We start from the raw sequence: 15,528 nt of genomic DNA, 5'->3' as shown, positions 1-15,528 counted from the left end.
GCATGAAAAAGTGCTTTGGTTTGGTTTTTAGCCTGTATCATTTGAAGAATGTGCATCAGATACTGCTCTGGTGCTGTTAACAGGAGCAATGATGTGTTCACCACCACACACCTCTTTATTTGTTGGTCATCCAGGAGTCACCTCTCTTCCAGGCAGAAGAGTAACTGGCCAGATGTAAAGTGTAACCTCAGGGGAGGGATTTCTCAAGCCCTTTCCTGGCAGTTCCTTACAGCCTGCTCACCTCTCTGCTCACTGTTTGAGAATGAACTGATGATTTTGTTGATTTGGATTCTCTCTTCCCTGAGAGGTAACAACTAATAGTGAGCTCAGCTTGGTTTTATGCTGCTGCTTATTTGATAGCACCTGGTGCTCTGATGTATTCCCACATCCTTCTGCAGCTCTTCATAGGCAGCACTCATTTCTGCTGCTTTAAGTAATTAATTTTTTCCCCTTTATCCTCAGCACACCACTCCTGGATCCCTTTTCCAGATCCTTTTGGCTCTGAGAACAACCCAGGTCACAGCTCCAAGTGCTCTGTGTTTCCACTGGGATTCCCTCTGCTGTGAAAAATAACCATTTATTCCTACCTGTCCCTATTTTCTACCAGTTTTGAACTCACTTGAGAACCTTTCTATTAATCCCAGGAGAGATTAATTTCCTGGGAGCCCCTGGTGAGAGGGCTTTTGAGAAACCAGAGCACAATTTAGTATCAACTAAATTGCCCCTGCTTACATATATATTGGTGCTCACAAAGGATCCCCCAGGAGGCATGATTCCAGCTACCAAAAGCATGTTTCTTTAATCCTAGTTTTCTAATGATCTATAATGCCTATTACACAGCTTTTACTGCTCCACTCTTTGATGAGTAGCTCAGTGAGTTTTTCCTTGTTGTTTTGTGGTGTGGTTTTGATTTGTGTTCACTGGCCACTTCCCTTAGTCAGAGGCTGACAGCCCTGGAGTTGATGTTGTTTTATTCCTGGATTATCCCCCATCTGCACCAGTATGCACTGGTAATGAGAAGAGGTGAGACCCTGCTTCCTACAGCAGTGGGGGAGAATATTTGGTGTGCTATGAATGCCAACAGTATCACCTGTGGGTTATTATGTGGACTATGCAAAACAGGAGCTTGGGACCCTTCCCAATCTTCCTCCTCTTAGGGAATGAGGTGCTGGTGATTAACACTGTCCCTGTAGCAGCTCAGGTTGTGTGAGGCTGCCAAATAATGTTTCATTTCTAGGACTACCAACTGGTTTGCCAGAACAGGTACAGAAAGACTGACAACATTAGTCCTTCTGCTTTCTGGAAATGCCATCGAGGTTGCTCCCCCATCATCAGACCTGTGTTCTCATGCAGACACAGCCTCAGGAGCTCGTGTGCTGCAGAAAGTTGTTGTCTCAGGATCCTCCTGGGCCCTCTAACCTGTTCCTTTCAAATCAGTGATGGATTTACATGAGCGTCCTCTGTGGCCTTGCTTTGCAAAGAAAAAAAAAATGATGGCTCTGTTTAAAAAGGGGATTATTTTTCCCCAGCACAGTGCAGGAATCCTGGTGAGGCTGACAAGCAAGCTTAGCTCCAGAGAAGCAGAGTTCTGCCTCAGTCTGCAGTGGGCAGGCTGGCAAGCACTTTTCTGAGCATTATTTTCAGCATCTCTTTGAAGCCACATGTTTTTTGGGGTTTTCCACCCCCTCCTCATCCCCATTGTCCCTTCCCCCCTCATGGAGGCTGGTTTATGGTTTCAGGAGAGATGTCACCAAGGGCTAGCCCAGCGTGGAATTTCTGCAATCCTGAGCCACTCTCTTAGTGTTCCCAGGGCTGGATTCAATTGACAAGAGGCTCTGCAGCCAACCCCCTTGGACTGCACATGTGTTTATTTAAATGTCAGTGGCCCACACAAGCTGAATACCTATTAGCTAGAGCACGCAGAAAATCCAAAGCACAGCTCCAGTTCATATTTATTGTTCAAAGTACAGATCCCTTTATTGTTGTCATTTCAGTACCCTTGTATTTATGGTATTATTCAGTCAGCTCTGAGAAGTTAACTAGCACTTTGCAGGGTTTCTTTACTGCGAGGGTATAATATCTGTCTATAGTAAATATATAGGTAAGGGATTTAAGAAACAAAGCAAAACAGCAACAACATATTGCGTGTGAAAACTTTACTAAGCAAAGAAGACATTCCCCAGCAGAGCTGTGGGGGAAAAAAACCCCAACAAAACACCAGTAACCTGGTATCATCTGAAGTCAGTTAACGAGTAGTCAGTGTGTACTTCTGCTCTGGTTTTTAACTGTCTTTTGTCCTTCCCCAGCATTTCTGTAACCCCACTGGTTATAAAGAGCACAGCTCCCATGCAGGCTGGAAATAAACTGGTGAGCGTTGTAGCAAGGGGGTTTTTGGTGAGGGCTGCTGGGAGCTGAGGGCTTCAAGGGCATCTGGGCTGGGTATAAGTGCTGCTCCTCTGGTGTTTGGACTTTCTGTGCATGGCTGATAGCAGAAATGCAGAGCTGTGTCAGCAAACCTGCTCAGCACTGGCAGGAATGAATTGGTTTTACCAGCAAAGCTTGCAGTGGTCTTGGGGATGACATGAGCTGTTGTAGCAATGGGGTATGTTTTTGGCATCATCACCCCCAGCCTCAGATGTGAAGAGCTGAAGCAAGCACAGAGAAACAAGGATGCTGTGTTTCTTCTGAAGGCAGGAGGAGAGCAGAGAGAAAATGTCTTCTGCACTTGATAGTCTAGAAACCTGCCCTCTTTCATTTCTAACAGTTGGCTTGTTGAGGAAACATCCAGTGAAACAAGATCCTTTCTGCTAAAAGTAGACCTGTGTCAAGCTGATTTAAAATTTCACTGGCAATATTCACCCCTGGTGTTTCTTAGTTTGGAGTGATGATAATGCTTGTATTTGATTTGAGAAAATAACAGTTTAATTAAAGGGATGGGGAGAGAGAAAGAACTTTATATTTGGCTGGTGTTGTTCTGCTGAGATGAATGTGAGGTACTCCGAGTGGGATTTTGGGCTGAAGTCCAGAAAAGCAAAAATGCTTGCTTAAAACCAACTGTAAGGCTGCTATCCTGTAACAGGGGGCTGTCCAGCTCCTCTCATGAAAACACACAGAGGATGGGATGTATCAGGAGCTGGGTAAATGAGTAGGGATCGTTTTTTGGCTTGAGGTTACTGGTTTGAATCCCATCCAGGGTGGCAGTGATGGAAAGCTGCAACACCCCCCCGCCCCCTCCCCTCCGTGGTGATTCAGAACCCATGTGAAATAAGCTGGTGGTCTTGTTCCAGGTCCTGGTGGTCAGGTGTCTGCATCACAGAAACCACCACTTCACTTGGCATCTGCGCCGCGCGCCGGAGCGGACAGACCAGCGATTGAATCGACAGAGAAGGCACTGACCAGCCCTGCAATTTTAGGATTAAATCTTCAAGGCTGCTGCTGAGGAGGGCTGGCAAGACCGTGGGAGGGAGACTGCTTTGCCCTGGAAGGAGTTGCTGCTCCTACGAGAAGAAATCCGACGCCGGAGCCTCTTGGCTTTGCATGGAGCGTTGATTTTGATGGGTAAGTTGCTTTGCAGAGTCACACGTGGCAGAGGAGCTGCAAGGAGGTGTCCTGCCAAAGGTGTGCAGCTCTTCATTGCTCACTGCACAGTTGTGTGGTAAAGGCTAAGGGTGCCTGTGCTCTTAAAGTGGTGCCCAGGCCTTCTGTATGAGGAGAAACCTCAGGCTAGGAGTTTGGACTGTGACTTCAGAGAGCATTTTATAGGCAGTCAGGCCCTTATTGAACAGAGCTGCCAGTAACTGAGGCATGGAAACTGCTGGGTGCTCCTGGGAATTCAGCTCTGAAATACATAGGAGAGCTTCAGAGAACTTTCATGATGGCACAGGAGTCCACCTTCACAAATCATCGGTTTGTGGCAAGATCCGTGTGGCCAGGCATGAGAGAAGCAGGTCTGCAGTGATGCAGCCATGCCCAAAAGGTATTCATGTGCCTGTGTGGGACACAGGATATACTTTCCATTTCATTTTTGACTGTAGATCACCGGTATCTAGGCCAAAACTCAGTGGTAAATCTGTGACAGTCTCCATCAGGAAGAAGATGATAATGATGACACCCAGGAGTTTCATCAGCCACAGCTGTTAAGCTGTTTGCTGGAGAAGCTGTTGTTTGAAATACAGGGCCAAAACAAACAGCCTAGCATCTGTAGCACTGGGTAATGGAACAAGTCATCTCCCCTGAAGTAGTTGTCTGGGTTTACCAAAAGCAAGGTGACAGAAGCATTCTTGTGCTCTGGTGCTGGAGATGAGCAGGGTTTGCAGGGTTCAGAAGGCAGGATGAAACCAAGGAACGTGGCTTTTCAGTCTTCCCTTTGATACAAGCACAGCCCAGTTTTGATCTGCTGCATTTCTTGCCATGTGATCACAGCCTCTTGCATCCCAGTCTCTGTGTGTGAGCTAGAACATGTCCTGCCCCCTGGCCCAGCCCAAGGCAGAACACTATTTATCAAACTCACACTTCCCAGCAGCTTTCCTAGAGGTTATCCCTATTAGCCTGGCACTGTGTGATGTCTGAAAAGTTCCCATCATAGCTGAGTCCTTAATACCCAGCAGGCCACCTGCTAACCTGATAGGAAGCTCCTGATAAGGATGAATCAAGATCTGGGTGTCTTGTCTCTTGGGATGCTGGAGTATTTGCAGCATGAACAACCCAAACCAACTGCACTGGAAGGGTGCAGATGTGCCCCATGGCAACAGCATCTTTAGAGGTAACTATTGCCAGCTTTCTTCTCCATGAAGGGAAATAGTTTGTACTTACAGTGTAGGTATTATTGATCTCATCTCAATTGCTTACATTCCATTTCTGGGCTGGTCTCCCTTTGCCTTGCAGCTTTTTGAGGCAACAGTGTGTCGGTTTGAGCATCCACGCTACCCCTTTTGGACCTCTTCTTGAATCCAGGCTGTGGCAGCCTGGGGTTCCTGCCACCTGCTCTTTTTCAGAATATGAAGTCTGCCTTTTTTTTCTTCACTTCTTTCTTTTTTTTTTTTTGAGGAGGAAAGCTAGAGGGACCTCCTGCTCTTTCACAGGCCTGATCTTGCCTGGTGATCCTGGAAGAGAGAAGTTACTCTCCTTTCTGCCCATGTTTTATAGACAGATGCACAAATGTTTCTGGGGCTGCAGAGGTTTTGACTTTTCTGACCTCTCATCACAGCACATTCTAAGTTTTAACCTCAACACCTGAATACTCTGCATCTTAGCTTTCTAATAAACAACATATCTGCAAGAGTCCTAGATTCAAAAGTCCCACCCAGTCATTCAGTAGAGCCAAGGAGGGTCTGAGTGTAACTCTTCAGACTTCTGAGACATTCCTGTCATGATTTTGATACCACCTTCCCCAAGCCCATTTCTCTGGTGTTATTCTGGACACTTGAACTTCTGTGGCATCTCCTGATCTGCTGTGATGCTTTTTAAGAAGTCAGAAAAAGTGCTCGTGACTAACACAAGTTTTTAAGCTACAGTGAGTGATGAACAAGCATCAGGGAAAAAATCTTGGAGGAGAGGTCTTGGAGAAGAGGATCTGAGCATTTTCCCTCTTTAGATGCCTCTGAGTCTCTGCATAAAGAGCTGAACTGGTGCCACAGGAATGATCTGTAAATGACACGTTTCAGCATCTTGTGTCTGTCCGTCCACAGACACCCTTCCCAGTGTGTGCTGCAGGCTTTAACCTCCAGAAATTTTCTAGATTACAGAATCCCCACGGCTGGAAAAGACCTTTAAGATCATTAAGTCCAGCCTATGACCAACACCATCACATCTCCAGACCATGGCACCAGGTGCCACATCCAGCCTTTCCTTGAACACCTCCAGGGATGGTGCCTCCACCACTTCCTTGGGAAGTCCATTCCCAGTTACATCTGTGAACACGTTCAGGTATGTTCAGCAAGAGCAGCTCTTGCTCCTTGCTATGTTTTATGACAATGTTCTACTCTGCTTTCTGAGTGCATCCCAGTTGACACTTCTGTTCATGTATCCTCCTCCTTGTGCCTGCCTTCTTGCTCCTTCATTACTGGATGTGCAACAGGAAGGTGTAATCTGAAAAGCTGATACACCACGGTGGCTGCTCCCCCCCTGAGCAGAGAGAGCAAATTTGAGGTCTTTTAGTACTTCCTACTGGGTTCAAATCCAAAACTAGCTGTGGTTTTGGTTTTGTCATAGGAAAGGGAAAACAAGACAACTGAGGCTTTGCCAAGTGCAAAACCCAGCTGCCCAAGCCTTTTTATAGATACACACACTGGGGGAAATGTGTGGCCTCTAAATAAGAAAGCTGTGACCCATTTGAAAACAAATGAAACTCAAAAGAAATGAACCAGAGAAGAAAGAAATTGGGAATTGGAATGGTCCGGGCAGTTTTGCCCCCACACATCATCTACCAGTGTTCCTTTTAGTCTTAAATGCTTAAAACTGGAATAGTCTTCTATTCTGGACCTTGGTCAAAAAAATGTCACGGCCTAAAGTTTCCCTTCTTCCATGTGATCACAGAAGTGCATGGTGATGATTTGTGGGGGATGGTTTTTATGCTATACTGCCTCATTTGTATCTGCAGGTCTTCCACTAATGGGTAAGAAATCCCAGTGCATTTGTCTTCATCTTGTTCTTAGAAGGGGAAACAATAATATTCCTATTTCACAGATGCAGGACCAAGGCACTTAAAAGGCCAAATGCAGTACTGTAGTTGGCTTTCATTCAGTAACCTACATTCAAAGATGCTCTTCCCCAAGCCACAGTGGGTTGCTACCTTATTATGAAGGCAGCTATTAAGGCCTCCCTAGAGCTTATCTTCAGGGGTGCAAGGCCTCAAAACACCTTGGTGCTGTGTTGCTGGTCCCGTCAACACCAGTCTAAACTTGGAAGATGTTCCAGAATCTAAATGTTTCTCAACCCTCCTGTCCAGGCTATGGACCTTAGCATCTTACCTGCTCCCTCACCTTGTGCCTCCTGCATGTCTCTCTGCTCAGTGGGCTGCCCTTGCAGCCAGAGGGATGTGATCCTGTGCCATCATGACCACGGTCCTTTTGGGAGGAGGACCCTGCCAGGTAGAAGAGGGAAGGGCGTTTCTATCCCCCCTTTCGTGGTGGGTGCTCTGAGCACATGAAAACTCTGCAAGCTGTGGGCATCTAAAAAAAGCAGAGTGGCTCTAATTCAGCTTTTGAATGAGGGAGCTGTGGGTCCCAGGTGAGTGGCAGAAGCTCCCTGCAGGCCTTAGTGACAATCTGTATTTAAGACTTGCTCCCCACAGACCCGCTGCAGGCAGCAGCACAGAGAACACGCTGAATCCCGGCCACTCACCACGCTGCCCACTATGGATCCCATTCTGCCACATCCTGTGCCTGGGAATCTTTTTGCATGCTCTGCCATGGAGTTGTGGGTCTGACAGCCCTGGGTTCCCTTCCTGGGGCCGGAATTGTTGGCTTGACCCTTTTCTTCGAGCTTTGTCCCAAAGCAGATTGGATCTGTGAAAGGAAAGGCGTCGAGGACGAGCTCTGCCAGCTGCTACTTGTCTGTAAAACCTGGAGGTTCCTTCTCCTTGCAGGCAGTTGCTGCTCCTGAAGCCAGGCATTTTTATTTGCGTGAGAAAGCTGTAACTGCCTGTAAGATGGTCTCTGATCTTATTTTAAAAGAAAGGGATAAAAATAAGTTTAATTGTGTTCTTGCTCTGCCTCGATTTAGCAGCTCGCCGTCCTCTTTTGTGCTCCCCACATTTTTGGAGAGCTGCTTGACACTTATTTAGGTTGGCACAAACTAAATATAACCGAGTGTGTGTGTGAGGTGGCGTGCACTGGGTCACAGCTTCAAGAGCAGCAGAAAGCAGCAGCAATTCTGCCTTTCACTGCTGAGCCCAGGGGCTTGGAGGCAAAACCGAGCTATTCTGAGTCAGCTCAATGAAACACAACCTGAACAAAAAGCAAGTATTCCATTCAACTTGTGGATTTTCTTATTTGTATTATTATTTTTTTTTTTTTGCCAGCCTTTACAGTCCACAGCCTTCTCATTTAATCTTGAATAACAGCTTTGAATTGAGCTGTAAAAGCTTCCGAAGTTGGAAGTCTTTTGGCAAGTTAATTTAGCTGTATGGTAAGAGGTTGTTCCCTCAGATAGAATAAAGCCATCATATCATGAATGCAGCAGGCATCCAAGGGAAAGAAAACACCATTAGGATTAGAAATGATGGGCTTTATGGAGAGAGTTTGTGGTTTCGTGTAATCTACTATCAATATTTCAGTAGAAAAATATTCTACTCATCATTCAGCTGGAAGTCAATATCTTCCCTTAAAACCAACACCTGGGGGCCAGACTGCATAGATGTTTTTTATTGAAAAAGCTCCTTGTTGCTTTTCTTGTAATTTCTTCCCCCTCCCCCCTTTATTTAGATTTTAATTGTTTTTCACCCTGTATCATGTGTGATGCCTCTTCTTCTTCTGGTTGAAAAAGAGTAGAAAAATGAATCAATATTTCCTGTAATGTTCCCACTACTGAGGGCACAGCAGGTGCCATGGATGGAAATTCAAGGACTTAAATAACATTTTTCTTTAGTGTTAAGAATCAGAAAACAATGACTGGTAAATGAAGTGTACCCAACAACTGTTACAGCCTCAACATCACAGAGATTCTATATTAATTTTAGACTTTTTTCTAAATTTAAGCTCTAGCGCGCTGCTAAAACTGAACCAAAAAGACAGTTGAGGGGGAAAAGGGGTTATTTTTTTTTTTTTTCATATTCTTAACTCTTCAGTTTAACCAAGAGGGATTTACAGCACTGTAGGAACTCTGGGACAGGGGGTTGTGGGGCTCTCTAAGCTCCTGTCAATACTTCTTGCACTCGGTGACACGTTGTGTTTGTGTTCACGTTTATCATGTGAGAAACACTACAGAGGATGGAAGGATTTTTACAAAGTGTAAATATGAAGAGGAGAGAAAGACCTTTGCTTTGAACTTCAGTTGCCTTTTTTTTTTCCTCCAGGTGGGAGACAGGGACTTGAGTTTGTCCAAGACCGCAGCAATAACTTGTTTCTGAGGGGCTGGCTCTTAATGACATCCAGTATTTAAGCTTTTCAGTGGTGAAGACTCAATGAAGTGTTGGGTCTGCAGACAAGCTGGAGAAGTAGCTTCTGCAGCCAAACACGGGCTCCTTCAGCCTCAACAGGCACTCCCTTCAGTGCAGGAGAACCACCTTGTTCTCCTTTGCAGCTCGTGTTAAACCAGGCAGGGCTGCTCTGCACAGGTGACAGATTTCCTAGCACAGCCAAAAGGAGAAGTCTCCCTGCAAGAATGTTGGACAAAGATACAAGGAGGAGTCACAGCTGAAGCAAAATTCACCAGGAAAAAAAAAACAAAAAGCCCACCCTAAAAAAGGTATGTCAGAGGAAAAGGCAGGAGTGGGGAGATGGGAAGTTAATGTTCTCTGTTCCTGTCTCTCAAGTCTGCTTGGTTTCCTGGGGCTTTTTTTCTTTTCTTAATTTTTGATGGCAGAAAGGAGTAAATACGTATGATGTAGGAAGGGTGCAGAACAGATGGGAGTGGGAGATGAAGCAAAGCAGGGGGGCTGGCGGGAGAGAAGTGCCAAGGGAAGGCAAGAGTGGCAACATCTGATGGGGGCGGCGAAGCCAAAGGCTCGCCAGGTAGGACTTGGTGTCTGGGCTTGACCCTGAAGAAGCCAGTGGCTCTGGCCCTTGGAGCAGGCCTTGAGTGGCAGGGATCTGGAGGGAGACCCCGCTGGCTTTTCTGCCTGCCTTGATAACTCTTCCTTGGCCAAGGAGGAGGTGGGAGAGGCAGGGTTGGAGGGCTGAGGCGCCCTGCTTTGCTGCCGCCAGATCCGCGTGCTGTGCGGGCTGCTTCCTGCTGAGGAACACAACAAACGGAGCCTTTCTGACGAGCAAGAAGTCAAGTTCAGCTGAAGATGAGGTGGAGGTAGGCGGCAAGTTCTGTAACTGCGTTTTATTTCAGTCTTTATGAATTAGCTCTGCCAGTTTTTTGTGTTCTTTTTTTACTTCGAATGGCTTCTGAGTAAATTTCTCTGCTGCGGTTACAGGAGAAGCAGAGTGTGCTATATACAGTTGGATTTAACATATAGGAAGAATACTTTTTTCTTGTTAGTATCTGAGCCCTAATTTACATGAACAATGACAAGGTTTAATATTCTGTCATTATGCACAGGTTAGCCTAGACTGGATATTAATAGATACACAAATTCACACCCACGGCCACTCGTACTGCATCAATCACACTTTGAAGAGAAAACTTGTACTCCATGGCAACTTTTAAGGCACAGTTTCTCTGGTTTCCTCTTTTTAAACTGCCTCAGCAGTGCAGAAAGCATTGGAGGCTACTGATGTGGCCAGGCAAGGAGCCTCTGCAGATGGTAGCCAGGAGAATGGGTCTGCAGGGCAACATCCAAGCCTTAGTGTTGAGGGTATGAGGACAGGGGACACAGGTCCCATGCTGACCACCCATCATTAGATCCTCAGTTGGCATCAGTAAACTTCTAGTTCTAAAGTACTTACACCCCTATGTCTCTTGACACTTAAAAATAATTTAGAAGCTTATTTATACACACATACATGTGAGGATACAAACTGGCCCTGAGTAAAGACAGCAGAACAACCATGTGAGGAAACCCCAAACCTCACCAACCAAAGAACAACAAACAAACAAGCCCACAAGCCAATAGAAGCTAAAAATGAAACAAAAATTGCTTCAGCTTCACACAGAAGTGGTGCTCTTCGTGCCAGCAGTGTTCTGAGGTGCACATTACAGGGAGAGTATTCCAAAACTTTAGGCTTTCTCCATGGCAGGCCCTAAGCTCAAGCTAGGAATAATCAAAATGTAATATCTGTTGTAAATTCACAGTCATAAATAAAAATAAAGCAAGATGGGAGAGCTCAAGTTCATGGGATGACACTGCTGATGGAACTCTCAGAGTAATTCTGACCTCTGCCAAGACCTGGGTGTGTTGTTCACAGCATGGGGGGAAAAAAAGCAACTGTAAGGGTCAGATCTAGATGGCAAGGACATTTAGATGGGTGGCCCTTTCAAAGGGAGTTGCTAAACATCTCAAAGAGGGGGGGGGAAAAAAAAAAAAAAGCTGTGTTTATATACTAGCATGTATATGTAAATTTTGAGGGAGGGCCAAAGCTGTTAGTAATTCCCGTCAGGTCCCAGAACTTCTGTAAATCCAGATGGCTGAACTACAGGAGTTCATTTTTCTTTAAGGAAAATCTGGGAGTTTAAAAACAACTTAGCAAGAGCCAATTAATCAAAACCACCACAAGTGTGCTGGGATGGCTGCCTGCAAATAGCAACGTTATGTTTCATATTGTCTTAGTCAAGGATGTTAAGAAACTCCTCGAAAGCTGAGTGGGAAGTCTCCATGTGTTTCATGGGCTGGGAGGAGGGTGCAGTGACTGAGCTCTGGGACCCTGAGTGCTGCAAGAGGTCTGAGAGCAAGACCACTGTGCCCAGCCTGCTACCATTAACTCCTCTGTGGAGCTCAAGAACCCTCTGCAAGGTGTGCTTGGAGGGGAGAGGTGTGAACCCTGCCGTGCAGGTGGCCTTCAGCTCTGACAGAATGGAACTGACCAGAAAAGGGATTGTCCTCTTTCTAGGACTGCCATGGTGGCTTCTCTTCAAAAATGTTTACAGCCACCACCAAAAAAAAGGGGGTAATAAGATGTCATGCTGTGGCATTTGAGGCTTGTGCTTTCCTTGGCCATTGATACTCCCTGAAGTCAAGCCTGAGATGGTTGACACATCTCAGGTAGGATCAGGGAATCATAGGATGGTTTGGGTTGAAAGGGACCCTAAAGATCATCTAAATCCATGGGCAGGGACACCTCCCACCAGCCCAGGTTTCTCCCAGCCCCATCCAATCTGGCCTCAAACACTTCCAGGGATGGGGCAGCCACAGCTTCCCTGGGCAACCTGGGCCAGGGTCTCACCACCCTCATACTAAATAATTTCTTCCTAATGTCCAAACTAAAACTCCCCTCTTCTAATTTTAATCCATTTCCCCTCATCCCATCCCTCCCTGCCCTTGTCCCAAGCCCCTCCCCAGCTTTCCTGGAGCCCCTTCAGGCACTGGAAGCTGCTCTAAGGTCTCCCTGGAGCCTTCTCTTCTCCAGGCTGAACACCCCAGCTCTCCCAGCCTGTCTCCAGAGCAGAGCTGCTCCAGCCCCTCTGAGCATCTTCATGGCCTCCTCTGGACTCTCTCCAGGAGCTTCTCTCACAGGTATCCCCCAGCCAAGCTTCCTCACACCGTCTGGTGTAGCTGCTGAAATGCTTTGCTTCTCACAGTGCACTTTTGCAGTGTCACTTCTTAGTTCCAGGCACTGTCCTTGTCAAAGATGACCCCCCAAAACCCAAGTGAAATGAGAGTAGTGCCAACCAAAAATCTGCAGCTCGAGGAGCCCTGACAGCTCAATAGGGTAATGCTTAAATAGGAAACAGAAAAAGAAATTCATTGTTGAGTGGTTGCTAGGAAAACGTGGGGAGAGGTAAGTAAGTTGAACAATTCTGGGTTTTTTTTCCCCCTCTTTGTAATTCAAGCAAGGATTTGCACAGATTTTGAACTATGCTCTGCCCTTCCCATTTTTTAATATCTTCATTCAGCTGTTTTAAAAGCAGGGTATTCACTATTTCAAACAGGATACTCAGCAGTTTTCACAGATGATACTGGATGGATAAAAGCAAAACACTTCAGCAGTGGGATCTTGGATGCAGAAAACTGGCAAAAAACCTTTCACACTCCATTAAAATACTGCTTTCTGGCTTGCTTTTTTTAATGGTAGTTCTAGTTAATCCATCTCCATTGTTATCCTGAGCATAAAAAAACCCAAACCCCATAGTTTCAGAGATGTCAAACTACCCGGGGAAGAAGGCAAAAGGATGCAGAGCTTTCCTTGTAACAAGTAGAAGGATTAACTTCAAAGGAATGCATGATGACACTTGTTTCTCTGCTGGTTCTCTCCTCCACCTCGTGTTTCTCACAACCGAATTAATCCTGCTATGAGTGTTTTCTTCCATCACTTTTCCACCTCTGAGTAGGCACAGGTGAAGCTGTGGAGGAACCTTTAGGCAGCAAGGAGAGGGGAAAGAGGAGCGTGTCTTTCTCAAAACGACTTCCCCATCCCAGGTGGAGATCTCTTCTCTCCATGATGGAGTTTGTCCGGGGCTGAGGAGCACTGGGGTGAGGAGAGAGTGAGGAGGTGGGATGGGGTGAGGAGAAAGTGAGGAGGTGGGACGGGGTGAAAGTGAGGAGGTGGGACGGGGTGAGGAGAAAGTGAGAAGGTGGGATGGGGACAGAGTGAGGAGGTGGGACGGGGTGAGGAGAAAGTGAGAAGGTGGGATGGGGACAGAGTGAGGAGGTGGGACGGGGTGAGGAGAAAGTGAGGAGGTGGGACAGGGAGAGGAGAAAGTGAGGAGGTGGGACGGGGAGAGGAGAAAGTGAGGAGGTGGGACGGGGTGAGGAGAAAGTGAGGAGGTGGGACGGGGTGAGGAGAAAGTGAGGAGGTGGGACGGGGTGAGGAGAAAGTGAGGAGGTGGGACGGGGTGAGGAGAAAGTGAGGAGGTGGGACGGGGTGAGGAGAAAGTGAGGAGGTGGGACGGGGTGAGGAGAAAGTGAGGAGGTGGGACGGGGTGAGGAGAAAGTGAGGACATGGGACGGGGTGAGGAGAAAGTGAGGACATGGGATGGGGACAAAGTGAGGAGGTGGGCTGGGGTGAGGAGAAAGTGAGGAGGTGGGACGGGGTGAAAGTGAGGAGGTGGGATGGGGTGAAAGTGAGGAGGTGGGACAGGGTGAGGACAGAGTGAGGAGGTGGGATGGGGTGAGGACAGAGTGAGGAGGTGGGATGGGGTGAGGAGGTGGGATGGGGTGAGGAGAAAGTGAGGAGGTGGGATGGGGACAAAGTGAGGAGGTGGGATGGGGTGAGGACAGAGTGAGGAGGTGGGATGGGGAGAGGAGAAAGTGAGGAGGTGGGATGGGGACAAAGTGAGGAGGTGGGACGGGGTGAGCAAAGGGCCGGTGGCAGCCCTGGCTTCCCTCGGGCCTGCTGGGTCAGAGAGCTGCCCGGGGTGGCCGCCGAGGGGGCCGAGCCTGCCTGGGCCCCTCCGAGGCTGCGGCCCGGCGGGTGCAGCGGGGCTGTGCCCCCCAAGGCCTCCCGGGGCCTGCGGGTCCCGCCGCCGCCAGGGCGGGCACGGGCCGGAGACCCCGCCGGGCGCGGTTGCCAGGGCGACGGGCGGCGCGCCACGGGGCGTGGCCAGGGCGGTGGGGGGGGTGGGCGTGGCCAGGACGGCGGGGCGTGTCCTGATTGGCTGCGGTCCCCGCGCCGGGCGGGGGGGGGGCGGTTAGCCGAGAGGGCGCCGCGGCTATAAATAACCCGCGCCTCCTGATTGGCCGGCGGGGGAAAAAAATGGTCGCACCACGTGACTCCCCGTCTAAAAAAAAATTCCAAGATGGCGGATCCCGTCACGGGCTGAGGCCGTCGGTGGCGCGCGCGCCGCGGGCTGTCCGCCCCACGGGGCCCATCGCTTCCCCTTCCCCCCCCCCTCCCTCCCTCACCCCCGCGCCGCCTTCGCCAGGTCAGTACGCGGCGCCCGCCGCCTCCCCGTGCCGTCCCGCTGCGGGGGGAGGGTGGGGGGGGGGGCCGGGCGCTCTGCTGCCCGCTCGGCCGGGGGTGGTAGCGGGCCCGGCGGCGCGGCCCGGCTGCGGAGCGCGGGGGGGGGGGGGTGGGTGGGTGGGGGTGTGTGACGGGCAGCTCCGCCGGCCAATCGGCGCGCGGCGCGCGGCGGCGGCGGGCGGATTTGAGCGGCTCGGCGGCTGTTGCCGCGCTCTGATTGGTCGGCTGCGCCGGAGGGAGGGGGAGGCGTGGCCAACCCGGCGTGGGGGGGGGGGGAGGGAGGGAGGGCGGGGCGGGCAGGTTGTCCCGCCCCCTTTCGCGGTTGTGGTGGGGGTTTTGTGAATGGGGCGGGCGGGGCAGCAAGCCACGCCCCCTCCCCCCCGCCAAGCCACGCCCCTCCCCCGCCGGGCGGCCGTGGCTCCGCCCCCTCCCGGGCAGCGGCGCCGCCTCGGAGCGCGGCGGGAGCGATGCGGGCGGCGGGTGCGTGAGTGCGGGAGGGCGCGGGAGGAGCGCGGGCTGCGGGGGCCGCGGGGCCCAGGCTGCGCTGCGGGGGCCGGCGGGGCGCGGGCCGGGGCGGCCCCGCGGCGGGGGTGACGCCCGCGGCGGGGCCTTGCGGCTGGCCCCGAGCGGGCCGCGGCTCCGGGGAGGGGGGGGTGGGGGGGGGTTGTCGGTTCTTCCCTCCTCTTCTTCTTCTTCTTCTCCTCCCCGCCCCGGGAATAACGCCGGGAGTTGGGGAAAGTTTCTACCCCCTGAGGAACTCATCGCCGGGGCTGCCCGAGTCTGGGCCCCCGGGGAGGTGGTGCCGGTCCCCCCCGGGGGCACCGGGCCACGGCGAGCTGGGAAAACGGCTTTTTATTATTTATAT

The 15,528-nt window shown here is 49.9% G+C and overlaps 1 protein-coding gene across 2 annotated transcripts in view; it reads left to right on the top strand.

Moving 5' to 3' along the window:
* The first annotated feature begins 14,586 nt into the window (after positions 1–14,586).
* Positions 14,587–15,528, top strand: part of HDAC4 (histone deacetylase 4) — a 251,960-nt gene continuing 251,018 nt past the window's right edge. Inside the window, exon 1 of one of the 2 annotated variants that reach the window (XM_051623785.1) lies at positions 14,587–14,625. The gene's annotated coding sequence lies outside the window, so the exon portion shown is untranslated. Of the gene's footprint in view, positions 14,626–15,124; positions 15,144–15,528 lie in introns of those variants that run through there. The other variant, XM_051623784.1, reaches the window with a different exon arrangement.

Source organism: Apus apus, chromosome 6 (genome assembly GCF_020740795.1).
Source record: "Apus apus isolate bApuApu2 chromosome 6, bApuApu2.pri.cur, whole genome shotgun sequence".
NCBI lineage: Eukaryota > Metazoa > Chordata > Aves > Apodiformes > Apodidae > Apus > Apus apus.
This window is presented reverse-complemented; position numbering and strand designations above follow the sequence as displayed.